The sequence below is a fragment of the Varroa destructor genome, unplaced genomic scaffold (assembly GCF_002443255.2).
Source record: "Varroa destructor unplaced genomic scaffold, Vdes_3.0 BEIS01000007.1, whole genome shotgun sequence".
In the NCBI taxonomy this organism is placed as follows: domain Eukaryota; kingdom Metazoa; phylum Arthropoda; class Arachnida; order Mesostigmata; family Varroidae; genus Varroa; species Varroa destructor.
This window is the reverse complement of record NW_019211460.1, coordinates 36,356,959-36,371,682: the sequence shown is the minus strand read 5'-3', so window position 1 is coordinate 36,371,682 and position 14,724 is coordinate 36,356,959. Positions and strand designations below refer to the sequence as shown.

Sequence of the window (14,724 nt, the reverse complement as noted above, 5' to 3'; positions counted from 1 at the left end):
CAATCTTGGTGAGGAGTCGAATTACTGACAATTACCTTCTCACATTCAGCGGTCCGACCACTCCGGGAAGTCGGATACTCTTCGTCATCTTCGGGGCTAGCAGGTCCTGTTGTACCTTGTCCCTATGAGGCTTTGATATGAGGTGTGTGATGTTGGCAGTTGGCTCCTTTGTCATGTCGTGACATCAACGGCGCCGCCACTGACATCTTTCATCGCTTCACAGAGAGTGTGCCGCGATCACGACAAGCGGCGTCCGCGCTTACCGAACACCAAACGGCCAATGTGGCCCTTGAGGAGCTACTAAAAGTGCCGTGCACCCCAGCCTGTTCGAACAAATGCTCTCTGATCAGGTTTCAGCACAATAGGAACATGCGAATATAGAGGTAAACGAGAAGCCTTCGCCTGACGCAAATCCTATTATACAGTGACTACACAAAGGGCAACAGAACACATCAGCCACACCAGAACAAGAGCGCAAGCCATCGCTTTGAAGACCGAGAGTGGGAATAAGGGTGCAAACGTCAAAAGATTAGCTGAATAAAGGGAAAAAATTTGCACGCCGATATGCCGCTGCAGGATCAGTCCGATGATCTTAACCACCTCGTAGCCTACGGAAGATATTGAGAACTGATATCATTTAGACATTAGCATAGCCTCCTTTTGACTAAACAGTGTTTTAATCGTCTGTGTCCGATGAAATCGGTGGAAGGAGGCGCCCAATGCCCACAGCGGAAGTGTACGTTATACAACATGCTTAAGCGCCAGTCGCTGTTTATTCCCATCTTGTGGCCATTGTCTCTTTTTTAAAGAAATAAAAGCAAAGAAATGCACTATAATCTTGTTTTGGCTCTACAAGGGCTCATTTATTAGAAGTTCAGTTGGCGTGCAACTGTGTACTACTGCCGGACTCGAATTAGCGTTGGGCCTTGGGCTTGCAGTATTTAGTCGACATAAGTTTTTTAACGTATTCTGTGTCAAAGACGAGACCCATTTTGACATCCTAACGTATCCCATCGATAGCTTTTTAGCCGTGTAAGTCATTCCTAGGTTGAATTCGACGTAGCTCAATAAACTCCATACAAACAGTTCGAGCCAGTAAACAGTGACGAGTGCCAACTTGGCACTTCGAACGACAAAAACGACTTTTATAAAAAAAAATATATATATATATATATATATTTATTGACTTATCGTTTTCATGGTAGAAATGTAAGCTAGTCAAAGGATACTTCTGAAAATATCTAGTACTAATTGAAGAAGAGTAGCCAAGAGAAGGGCCCAGAGGTACCGTTAGGTCTTGAAACCAACAGAATTACCAATTAAGTTGGTTACTCTCTATTATTACTTTTAGTTCTTTTGATCAAGCTGGCTGCACGACCTGGTATTAGAATGAGTTTACTGTGACATCGCATGCAGTTGCGACCTCCCGTTGTGCGCGCTTTGCTCCCCATAGCTGTTATGTTCCATCTACGGCGCGGTGTGATCGAAAAGCTATCCCAAACTGAGAAAATTGTTGTGCGATGACAGGAAGGTTAAAAGACCAAAGCAGATATACCAGCAGTATCAAGAAGAACAGATCTACCAGAATGTCACATAATTACATTTGCTCATCACACCCGTTGTGTCATTTTCGGATCTTTCTTCTAAAATCACTATATAGAATGATAGTGATATTTTGAAAATGGTGTTATTGAATGAAAAATCCCGTGTGGCTCATTGTCGATATAGGTTATTATTAATTTAGCTGCTGATTAGAAAAATTGCTAAAAAAAAAAAAGCAAGACGTTACTCTCTGATTGACGATTACAATGTCTGGCCTTGCGACAGTGGCATATGATGGCGCATTTATTTAGCCAACCGATACCAAGTACCGGTCATTTCGAAACGAGCAAGCCGTCTAGCAGAGATGTACCATGTGCGCCAATCTTGTATTAGGGCAGAAGACGGAGTAATTATAATGTATAATAACTCGATACCAGCAGCAAATACATTATCTATCTATATATATATATATATGTAAGCATATACGACGTAATCAGACACAGCTATGATCGTTTTATACCTAAAATAGACTTGTGCCCGTTTTGCGGTTAAAACATTATAATTTAAAATAAATATGTATATTCATTTGCTTAGGTTAAATTGGATATGACGGTTTGTCGTCGTAAATAGGCAGCTAGAACTCATTATCTTCGTAGCCCAGTTCGGGAGATGTTTTCAGTAGATTGCTCACATTTAAGTCACAATATATAAACTTGGCAAAAATTTAGTTGATATTGCGATATTTAGTTTACCCTTTTCAACTTTTTATACTGGATCAGACAGACATGTCACTATCTTTAGAAAAACATAAACACTTCCTGTGGCGAGTATCTAGCTATATGATTAACTAATAAGGTGTCTATTTGTAGAGACATCCCACAAGAATTCGTCCAGGTTCGGAATGTCTTCCTCCGCTTAGAATCGTCCTAGCAAAAAGTCCCCTGCTATTTTTAGTCTGTACACAATGTCTAGGAGAAGCTGCTTCGCGCTCTAATGAGCAACAATAACAGCTGAAGCTGCTAATGGATATAGCATAGAACTTAGTAATTTCCCTTGTTTGGTTATTAATCAGGGCTATTGTCGCCCTAGGACAGGTATTCATCGAATAATACACGAAGCTATTCATATTGACGGTGGCAAGCAGACAACTGACGCTACTTCAAGCCATTATGACTTTGTTTTGCTTCCGTCTATCATAGCCAGCCCTTTTCTACCTCACGTTCTGCTTTCTACTTTTTGCCCTCCTTCATAGTTCGTTATCGTACACAAACTGCTCTCTTATACAGCGTGCTCAAACAAGACGTCTTAGAAACACAATAAAGTCCGCTAAGGCAGTAACAACTCGAACACGTGCACATGCCGCTGATTGAAGATGCCGTAGTGATACTAATGGTTGTCTTCGCACATGACTGGTCTGCGCTAAAGATTTCATTCCCCACCACTATTTCGTCTTCTCGCCGGGGATTTTTTGTTCAAACGTATTATAGTTGGGTTCGGTTGGTGTTTTTCTAAGCTGGCTAATCATTTCAGAGAATCGTGTTTGTAGATGGATAGGTGCTCAGCCTGAGACGACATTGACGATTCTAGTAGTTGCAGCCAATCAAAGACTCGTGAGTGTTCTTCAGTATCAACATAGTCCGGTTGCCGACGTCGCAGTGGTGTTTATCTGAGGTCGCTCTCACAATGCTAACCACCTCATGCCGTTCGTGTGTGCGTGTTTGTCTACTTGTATGTACGTTAAGCGTTTGCCAACAGGCTCGATCTTGTGTCCTACGGCGACCGACGAAACGAAGGCGCGAAACTTCAAACTTCAAATACTAGCCTAAATGATTCTCGCGTTTGTGTTAATTGCAGAACACCAGCCGGCTCTTTGGCAGCAAAATTCGAGGCGCGAACTAGTCAGAAGGACGCCAAAGAGGGTGTGGCGGGTCGTGTCTCGTTTGGGCTTTTCAACTCTGTAAAACGCTCACTCATTTACTTAATACCTATTGCATGCTACCTAATATCCTGAATGTTTCATACACTAGATAGCTTAAGCTGCACTACCAGCCAAAGTGCTCGACAAATTGCATAAAATTGATCATATTAACATTTAAAATGTCGCGTAGACCAAATGACGATAATATCTAGCAAGGTTTAACTTGTCTCGAAGTTGTTACTGATCAACTGGTCACGAGCGTATTTAGCGTAAATAAGGAAGCCAGCAAGTGTTTCCCTGCCGCTGTCGCGCAGGGTCCGCGTCACACTCAATGAAAACAAAATGCTATGTAATTGGCTAATTTGTAGATTCGGCCATTTGTTCACTCGCCTCTTCGTAGGATATCCTATGGGCTTTCTCACTTCTCATAGGACCAAGCTTCCTTTACGCTTCTGCTGCTGCCACTGCAGATGGAACCAAAAGGGAGGAGATGACTGATACTTCAAATGAGATACCAACTGCAAAAACGCCCGCGCAAACCCGTCTATAACGTGGAGAGCTAACACGCAATGCACTAATGCTGAGGTTTGTACGTTGTCCTAGCCTAGTCGACAAACTTCAGTTGGGCAAACATTCGACCATTTCCATTCATGTTTGGTTCGTATATTGTTGTAGGTCATCCAAACAGACCGACAAATATTAGAAAGCTGCCGTGGTCGTATTGTTGCCGGCAATGGCGCTGCTTAGTTATCGCAGTGTTGGCTCACTTGCGAGGGCTGTAATACAATTGATTCGCATGCGGCTGCCGTTAGCAGTGACTCGTATCATCACTAGCCATCTACTGTAGATCTACACAGAACAGTCGCCACGATTCTCAATGGCTTTTCTGTGCGTTAGAGGTAGATACTCCCAGCTACTACAACTGGCACTCGACAGGGATGGTGTTACAACTAGAGACTATTATGTGCGGCGTAAGCGTGTATAGGTGAGCGGAATGAGCGTCATTCTCGCTTCTGGTATCGTTGTGTGCATGCGCTCCCCTCTGTGGATGCGCCATTTCGCTGTTGTACTTTCAGGCGCCCAACAGCCCGAGAGACACCAGATGTGAAGGAGCCCAAGGAAGAGCGTTGTACGATGTACAGCCGCCGTCATCGCCGCCGCCGCCGCCGCCGCCGGCAACTCGGCCGCGGCAGCTTTTACCGTCGTTGTGTCCATCATATCCTGGCGGTAAAAGCCAGAGAAGCCAGCATCCGAAAGATTGGATCGAGGGAGGAAGGGAAGAAGATTAGCAGGCAGGATAAATAGAGTGGTGAAAAGGAGCGAGAGTGCAGTTGTGCATCTGTATGTGTGTGTGTGTGTGTGAAAGCAGACAATAAGGGAGAGAAAAAAATGAAAAGAGAAGAGACGATACTACGTATACACACACGCACACACACACACGCACAAATACATACAGATATGGGCGTGTTGAATCATTACAAACCTACCTAGCATTTACATGTCCAGCGTAAGATAGCAACCAAATGACAAGTCGTTGTTTGGAGCATCATGCTGTTCCCGATGATGACGATGATCGGTTTCGTAGCGCTCGTTGGGGTATCTAATGTTACATACGAGGAGCGTCACATGATAATGAATCAATGATACTGAAAAGGCGAGAAAAAGTGAGGCTCGCTCTAGGCCGCTACAAAGACGAAGAATAAAGAAATAAGCAACAGATCGGATAGATGTCTATTGTTCCAATAGACAATACACGCATAATACACACGAGCTTCATTAAGTAAGCTCAGGTGTGGGCCGTGCAGAACGCTCATCTGTTCACCGCCCATACGTAGTACTAGGAGTACTTGCGGTGAGCTGACGCTTTGGTTGTTAGCTTTTCAATAAATTTTAAAACATCATATATGCGCAATATGCAATACACAATGTATCGGTCGCAGCGGATATCAAAGTGTTGAAGTGGATATTGAAATACAGTTTACATAAACGCCAAACACATTCTTAACCTGTTTAGTATGCTAATCCACGGCTTAATATTATAGCGGTGCAATGTTGTCATCCGTCGCCTCGGCGATGTGCGAAGAAACCTGGCATTTCTTTGATCCCAGCGACGCGCAATAGGGATCAGACTGAAAACATTACGCCGGTATTGTCACCTGGAAGGCTAAGAAGCACCAGTGGGGTTCTCAGCGTCGTCATTTACTGTCTGACGTCTTCAGAATGGTTGTTGCCAACGTCAGGCCATAAAACTGTTATCGGACTGTTACGACAACAGTAGTATGCTTCAAATCGGCGATGTGTCAGGACAAAGAACGATCTCCAGGTTACCGAGGGAATAAGACCCGAAAATAATCGATCTGTCAATCGCCCCTTATAAATCAGAGTAAGGTCCAGCTTTTAGGAGCACTCAAAAAACGTACGAGGTTTTAGTTTTAAATATTTATTATATGAAATAAACACTTGTCGACGTACCGTCTCTCGCCAAAGGATTGAAAACATGCTTTAACCTTTGGCGTAGTCCTGTCCTCACAAAGCATCTGGCTAATTAGGATCGGAAATTGACGAAACTTTACATTGACCTTTTCAGAACTGGAGTGGTGAGGGATGACACGTGGACGGAATTAGATAGTCCAAACCGTCATATCGTCACGCGATCTATGGTTTATAGCTTTCCTCATGTCCGATATAACATATCTGCGAACCTAAGAGCTGCGCCTGCTCAAAATATGGCCAACCCTGTGATAGATATCATGTCGAACGAGGAAACTTTGTGTTACGAATTCTACATAATCCGGTATCAGACTGAGTATGTATTTGAAGCTAATTCTACTTGTTGTTATACAAGTTGCTGAAGACTATTTGACATAGTATCGTACAAAAATATGATACGTGCCGCTTGCCATCTACTTAAGGCAATTTGAGTAATTTATAAATTTACCTTCGGGCAATTACTTCAAACTCAAAGTAAAGTTCGTAAAAAAAGTGCTTTTTACACTGAAGTATTCACACAAGAAGTTGTCAACACTAAGTTTCCGCAAAAATGATCCAATACCAGCTTCGTTTTTCGGATGCTCTGTTGCATGTTTTTTGCTTTACTTTGTAAGAAGTGCAGAAAGGAAAAATTGCAACACTGATCTTCGTTTATGATTGATAAAAGTAGAACATTTTTCTGAAAATCTACATCATTACTGTTGTGCTTTATTTTAACGATGTAACCTACGCACAAAGTAAGGGACTGTAGTCTATTTATCTATCTATCTAATCTACTATACTAGTTATACTAATAGTAGTGGCGAATTTAAATTTTCGGAGCAAAAAACAGTTTCTTGGAGTACACCGATTGTGAGTTTCGTCCTCGAAAGAGCTGTGAGACGGAGCCGATGGGACAAGTACTTTTTTCTATAGCAAAGTTTGTTTTTCTGTATACGGCGTATTAATTCAGTTGGTCACAACCACAAACCGTAAACTAATAAGTTCTTTCCTATTTTCCGTATTTGAAGACACCGTAGGCAAAGACTAAGGCGACCATTATTGTCCGCCCTGATGTACAAATGTACACTTTCGTCAAAACTGTGGTGCGAGAATGGGTATATCAACTTCTGGCGCCGGAACAAGTAAGCGCAACATGTGTTATATAAAAAATTGTGTTGAAACTGTTAGGTTATAGCTATTATAAATATACTTATATATATATAAAGGTTACTTCTATTATAAATATAATTAGCCTTTTGTATCTGCACAAAGAAAATCAGTTTAGTGACAAAGTAGGCGCAACGCGAAACCCGTGACTGGCAGTTCGTGAGGGCTTCCCAGTCTTATAACCATACGGCAGTCGCACGGCCGTTATCTTACCACAAATCTACTATGGTATCGTATCGGTTTATTCCTATAGCCATAAAGTGAAAATGCTTTTTTAGTTTGTTTTTGAGCCATTTTTTTTTAATAAATGTCAATTGAAAACTTCAAGCTGCTAGTGTGCAGTTGACTTTGGTGAAAAGCATTTTTAAGACATGTGTTCAAGGGAAAATCTTTCAGCGTAAACAAGTGTAAATACGTATTGTGAAAGAAAAATCTAAAGTATAGGAAAAGTCTGTTCTTAATAACGTCTCAGGATAACGGAATCGATACGTCAACCAGGAAATAAACATGAAACGTTTATTATATCTTTATTTAGTTTCATTTGTGTTCTGCTGGTATAAAAAAAAAGACATCAAAGTCCTCACGCTTTAGTGATGTCCCGGAAGCGGAGTCATTTTTCATATGATATAGTATGCGTTAATATATTCTTATAAAAAAATATTTAAAAGGCCTAAAAAAACTTCGGTAGTGTTCCAGTAACCGAATTAATAGGTCAGCCGATTCTCCTAACGGCAATTCCTATTAAAAGGCCACAAAAAGACACCCAGTTCACATATGTTGATATTTATGCGCGTCCTGGAAACAGAGTCAGTCCGCTAACATTCAAAAGGCCCTGCATTCATGTTGAAGTATTATACCAAAAGCCAACGAACATATCACGAGCGCGACATGTATTGAGTTGGCTGAGCCTCGTGGTAAACTTTTTAGACCAGGAAGACGAAATAATTGTAAAAGGGCAACGGGTTAAATGAGAGAGTAGCTGCAACGAAATAACTGTTGGTTTAACGTATAACTTACGTCGAGCTGGATCTGAAACCGATCGATTAAATTAGTAAAATTGCTTAGCTTCTATTAAGCTCGATGAAAACGAAATTCCCCATAGAGGACTGCATTACCATAGGGTTACGGTTGCAGCGTACTGTTATTGCCTCAGAGAATTTTTCTACGGAAGGATGCGATTGTCGATTGCAGAGAAAAATTGATAGTTGTTATCGTTTCGGTGTAAATATGTTTTTTGGCAGGTTATGTAAATATTGACCAACTTCTTCTGTAACTGGATAAAGAGTGAGGATTAAGTTATCGCACTTGCTAGTACCGATTCCTGTTCGCTCTATTAACACTCGTAGCAAAGTACATCTCGCATCATACATCTTTGCAAAACTCTTGTTCTTCGCTTCGTTGGCTTGTCGCTTTATGAGAACCCGAAAAATCAACAGATGTTGTACTCCTTTTAAGTATTTGTTGTTCATGGCGGAGCGATCCCACTTGTGCACAGAAAGTCGATATGACCGACCGACCGAAGCGAATAATAAATGTTAAATAAATTATATAGGCCACTGGATACATTGTCATTGCTTGAGTCGCTTGCACGTTACCTGAGCATATAGAGGGAGAAATGTACTATAAAGGTTCAATGCTTTGTATCGATTTTCGAAAGGGTGCACCATCTCGCGGTACAGCGTCGCACGCTCGCAGGGCTATACGGTCGTAAATGTATTTACACATGTGTTCTATATACTAGGTGTAAGGATCGTCTATTTCTAGATCACTGGTAGGTCCGCTTTCAAAACGCAAGCCTGCCGTACCATCTAGGAAGCGACAGTTCGTCGAATGGTCGTGTTAGCCGGTCGGCATGCAATACGACTCAACACTTCATCACCTCACAAACAGTGATACGAGAAGACAGGCAAACGCTCTTATGTCCCATTAGGTCGAACGAGCTTTCCGATAACCATATAATTCAAAAGCACGAGCACGAGCATTATATGCTTGACATGCACGCTCAGTATTCGATAGCACAAATTTATTCTACCTATATCTCATATAATGCAATGACAAGCGCGCAGGATCCGCCTAAGCACAACGACATCAAGGTACGTAGTCGTCTGTGGTTTTCTAGTTGTACCTTTTTTGTTAGAGTGATGTTTGCTGTCATTTACCCGCGCCGCTTATATTCCTGCGCTATTGATGTCCCGTCCACCCCCATTCAGTAGAGTAGAATATACTTAGCTGATTGTTTCTGTGCAGAACTTAGTGTGCTTAAAGCGTTTATTTGATGTTCTTACGCCCAAGTGCTATGTGCATGTATTTCGAGTATTGTTCAGCTTTATTACAGAGCTTTGATTAAGTTGGCCAATATATATATATATATATAGCTAGGATACAACTAAGGACACAGAAAGGTCCCTTTAGAAAATCATTAAAAAAACAAAAAAAAGAAACTTATTCTACAGTGAAATGATCGATCTATTAAAGATGTGAGGATCCTCTCGTTTTAACTCGAGGCGTACCTGCCCTCAATCTTCATAAGGCACATCACATCCGAGTGAAGAAATAAATCTACGTCCTAGAAGTAGTATCTTATATAAGAATGGACTTAATTTACTATTTTTCTGCTTATGCAAAAATGCCAGTTAGTTGAAAGCGTTCGCAAATTTTTGTCTGACTCCTTATGCTTTTTAGGCATGCTCTGAATGGAGGAACTTCAATTGATTCGTAGGATCCCCACTTAGCTGAGAGGTACAAATTATAATTCGTCCTTCTCAGGTTATTCTTTTAATAGAGTTGCTGATAATGAAACGTTCTATTTTCATTGTATAAATATGTTGCAAATAGATTTTTTTGTTTCTGTCGGCCCTAAGTGGCGCTGTAGGATATGCTGGCAACATAGGAACTACTCTGCTGTGTGATATCAACCTGGGTTTAAAAGTCAAATGCGCGGTAGAAAGGTTTTTCATTACAAGCAAAATTTTAATTTTTGGTGCCTGATTCTATTTCGGCTTCGCTGTAGTATCAATATAGCCACTGCTATTGAATACACTCGTTCTAAATGGGCAAAAATGTTCAGTTCACGAGACTTGCTTTTACCTCGTGTACTTGCAATCAGTGGCCGCTGTCTCGTTTGGACTTCAGTCAACGGTTACCAGGGAGCACCCCATGAATTTGCGCTTCTGAATCTGATAGTTCTCTGGTATTGACATTATTATAACGATTCAAACGGATGCGGCAGCGATACTTATACGACGTTTTTGTATGCGTTATCGATGTTTTCGCAGTTTTTACGTTATGCGAATAAGTAGACGGAATGGTAGGATTTAGAGGAACTATTCGAGCCGGTAATAACAGCGGACACAGCAGTAGTCGCCGAATGTCCCACACGAGTGAGGCTGGACAGATGAACATGTCTCAAACAGACATAAAAGCCGAACCTCTCTTCAGGCACTACACCCGTTCGATTTGTGTGGAGTTTCGAAAGTTCGCCACTTTAAATCATCGGCGGTGGCTGGCTAGTCACTCGAACAGATACACAGACGGCATAGACAGATACACATTTACGCACAGCCTGCCGAATAGTACAAATTAAATCGACTGGACTTCACTTGGGTTCCGTCGAGGATAATGGACCAGAAGCAGCTCGAAGCAAAGAAGATGGCGACACATGAAACACGGATCGCAAACAGCAGCAACTATCGATAGATCCACCGCAATTCAGCTCAGCGAGTGACGACCCACGACTACTCATCTGAGTCTATCGCTGACTCGTAGTCAATCGATAGTTTCAAAGAGTGATCACATCCTCTCACATTACATCTATATCGATATATATGTGAACGTGCGTGCATAGCAGTACATTGCTGTCGTTGAAGTTATGGAGAAGACGTTGTAGGGCTGTAATTTTTCGCTCGTTTTTTACAAAAGTAAGCGGCTCATAGCAGTCAGTTTTATAGCTCGACCAGTTATCGGCGGTCAGGCACGAACTCATAGTAAGCTAATGCCAGTAAAACATCAGTGAAACAAGAGGAACAAGCTTCAATGTATGTTGGTAGCCAAGCAAGTTAGACAAATTACAAAATCGCAATAGTGCAGCTACGACTTCAGCGACAGTAACGTCCGACACCAGCATCGGCTCTGGGTGCTGATAACGGTTGGTTCGGGGTGAGTATAACTTAGAAGTATTAGAACACGACTTCAGCTGTCAGAAGTGTGCCATCTTTGCGCTTATTGAAAACTGGGGCAACTATTCTTTCATGAAATCTATTTTTTTTAAAACAGATGTTTTTGAATAACGAGCTGCTTATAATCTAGACGAAGCTCTTGTTTGTTGCGTTGGCTTCTATCGGCGTTCTTCATAACATTCGAAGAAGAGCAACACCTGACGACAAACCTTGTCTATAAGTCCAAGCAATTCTAGAAGAATTATTTTAACATCTAAGTGATTCCGTCGTTGGAACGTTCAACTCGATGAAGGATCGTAAGGCTTTTTGGACTCAAAATGGTGAAATGGGCACAAAAAGATAAAACTAACGTTACCTTTCAACATTAGGCGGTGGTGGGTCCTATTTGCATTAAAAAAAATGATGAGTATCGTGACAGGAGAGTGTTTGTTGGTTCAGCGGAGGGCCGTATCGAGGGTTCCTGCGGGCTAGTTGTTTAACCGAACGATTCCAGCAAATTTTTCATGCTTCAGCATGTACGCAAGCATGTACATCTCTTAGGAATAGATGGTGCAATATGATTTAAATACATTGGTATTGTCATGCAGAACACAGAGCAGGAACAGGGCTAGACTTACAGCTGCTTAACTACACATTCATAAATTAACAGTTTTCTCCTAAGTGGAAGCCTCTTTCTTTGAGGGGTATAGACAAGCGTTACCTAAGCACCTATTTAAGCCTGCTCGTTGTGTGCAACATGAAAAGCAGGCCCTGTCGCATTAGCTGCGCACGTATAAATAATACAAATGATACATTTATTTTAGATGTGTATCGTTAACCCCAATTTATGTTTGAAGTATAACTAACTGGGCATTATTTCTAAAAGTTTTTGGGTCACTACGCTGGGAACGGGAAAGTTTACGAACAAAAGGGAGCGAGCTCCTTGTATGAATTGCATGAGAACAGTGAAAATAGAACTAAGTAATCACCTGATCATCTGAAGCGCCGCTTGCTCATAGAAAAAAAAATACTAAACACTGAAAGCTTTTAGCAAGTAAATGTTTGCTCGTTTTGTTGAACGATAGCTCCTATCACTTATACTTAGCATGTAAACAACGTATGTAAATAATGCTACTACTTAGCGCTAATTATATAAAGCACGAGCATACCCCTACACGTCTCTTGAATGAACACGAAATGAGTGTTTACGTTACTACAAATTTAAGTTTATGCGACTTACGTATGTTAATAAAAATTCCAGTTTTTTTTTTTTATTGAATTTGCTGTACTATTTAAAGGCTATGATTAATAACTAGAATCAATTTAAATCAATTGTTTTTTATTCCTGGAATAGTTTTCTATTTTATACCTTTTTGGACATTCTTAGAAATCTGCTAAGATTTATTTTTTAATTTTGCTTTGTAAGTTGAATCTGGTCAATTTAAGATATCGTTTTGTGACTTTTTATTTGGTAGCGATCTTCATTTATTGCTCGTACTACTGCTATCGTTTTGTCTGCGATTTGGTTCGATGCGTTATCAGGCGCACTACTAACTGTTCTGTTATCTGCTGTTTAAGCACGTAACCCAGAATCTAGGTAGATTATTAACAATGCACCCTAACTAGAATCGTCCTTGCTAAGTGGAAGACATCACTTTTGTGCGCTACCGGTCCACTTTCCAGAACCTTAAAGTCCAAAAAATGAGACTGCAAACGATTCTTGTCCCGCTTAGCCTTGGTTCTTTTACACTTCACAATTGAAGCTTTTTCGACATAGGGTTTTTATGTTTAGGACATAGATCCTGTCGTGAACATCATTCCTAGTTCTACATTTCCCTTATTCCCGGTTTCATTTGCTTTCTTTAACATGCTCTCATTAAACTAGAAGTTTTAACCGAGTTGTTAAGGTTGTACGTATAATAGTCATATTTTTGTCTAACTTTGTCACATTTTCAAACTATAGCTTCAAGCTGTTCATGCTAACGAAATTTAAAATGTTTAAAAGACGTTTCGGAATTTGAAGTCTAAATTGGAGAACTTAACGTTTCTTAACTTGATCCCAACGCGATCTAGCAAAGAGATCGACCAAACGAAGGCAAGTCGTGACCCCTTGGGCAAGCCGAGATGATCTCTATGATCGAGAGCGCGTTCCTTGTGAAGTGATCGGCCTACAGGTTCTCATCATGACGCAGAAGTCTGCTCGCAATTTTTGCGCCTGCGTAAAATGGACTGTCATTGCCAATGCCCAACAGTGCATTTATTTGTCGAATGTTGCTCTCGATTTTTTTTGTAAATTTGTTTTTATCGACGGTTGGGACCACGATCATCGCGACCGATGTAAATGTATTTTGAACAAACACGGCTAGTTGTTCGATATACCTGATGGTGCAGTAGTGGTAAGGTGTTTGCTTACTAAGCCTACGAACGATTGCAGGCCTAGCTTCGAAGCCAGGCACACTTCGTGTTGACTGACACACTGAAGATCTGTGGAAGCTACAATGAATTCAAGCTGTAAAGAGAATAACGTTAATCGGGACGACGAAATGAATACCTATCAATCTGGAATAAGTGTAAGTTAACGTTGAAGTTGTCATTAGAATTTCAGGTCTGTTTACATATATACAGTTTGACTTAATAGAACTATGCAAATACTATGAAAAAGTTCTTTTATCCTGGACAAGCTAACAGATATATTGTGATCGGGCGCCGCTAGGGGACGAATGTACTATCTATTTCTTTGAAATGTCAGTGTTGTTAAAGCATATGTATGCCTGTTAACTGTTGTGATTTCGATCCCCCCCTGAGAGAATGCTTTTCGTCAATCAATTGGGCTATAGGCGATGGTTTTTTCATAGTTTTCAGTAAATGGGTTCATTCACTCAAAGGCCGAAGGAATTCGATTTTGGATGACCTATTGACGCGTACAAATACGGTAGACGGATAGGAGTGCGAACATGCCGAACACATATAGGAATTAACTCTTTTTCGGGTGATCCTAATACGTTTACGTTTAGTTATTTGCTAAAGAATAATTAAGGGCAAAGAGTATTCGTGTCCTGGTCGTGGCGCTACCTTCTAGAATGAAGCCATTACTGCCGCATGGATGGTAACATCAAGCGTCGCCACCGTAGCTGCGGCTGTAACGGCGAGTGAAGATGGATGTCAACGATGTGAGCAACTCTTGTCAACTCATTGGTAAGCAGCTCGATCAGCGTAGACGATTTCAAATGATGTTTTATGCAAATGGCTATTGAGATGTTATTGTTATTTTTACTTTATGAGTTCCTACTATTCAGCAGCAGTACTCTACCCTCTGACTCCAGTTTATGTGGTCACTGGAAAAGAGGACGAAAAATATGGGGATTTTAATCGCTTTGTGCAACAGAGCGTATCAATAAACAAGTTCAAACACATGAATATTATACAGCTTTCTGATTTTGTGATATATATATATACATGTTACGTACAAGC

At 41.0% G+C, this 14,724-nt stretch overlaps 2 long non-coding RNA genes across 5 annotated transcripts in view; one reads left to right on the top strand and one right to left on the bottom strand.

The window, feature by feature from the left end:
- Nucleotides 1–14,724, top strand: part of LOC147754655 (uncharacterized) — a 108,955-nt gene that overhangs the window by 92,262 nt on the left and 1,969 nt on the right. Inside the window, exons 1-5 of one of the 4 annotated variants that reach the window (XR_015316735.1) lie at nucleotides 5,500–5,843; nucleotides 6,048–6,266; nucleotides 6,961–7,074; nucleotides 13,688–13,823; nucleotides 14,333–14,448. This is a non-coding gene — a long non-coding RNA (uncharacterized LOC147754655). Of the gene's footprint in view, nucleotides 1–5,499; nucleotides 5,844–6,047; nucleotides 6,267–6,763; nucleotides 7,075–10,044; nucleotides 11,255–13,687; nucleotides 13,824–14,332; nucleotides 14,449–14,724 lie in introns of those variants that run through there. The other 3 variants (XR_015316737.1, XR_015316736.1, XR_015316734.1) reach the window with 3 other exon arrangements.
- Nucleotides 1–14,724, bottom strand: part of LOC147754656 (uncharacterized) — a 31,197-nt gene that overhangs the window by 15,182 nt on the left and 1,291 nt on the right. The window lies entirely within an intron of this gene.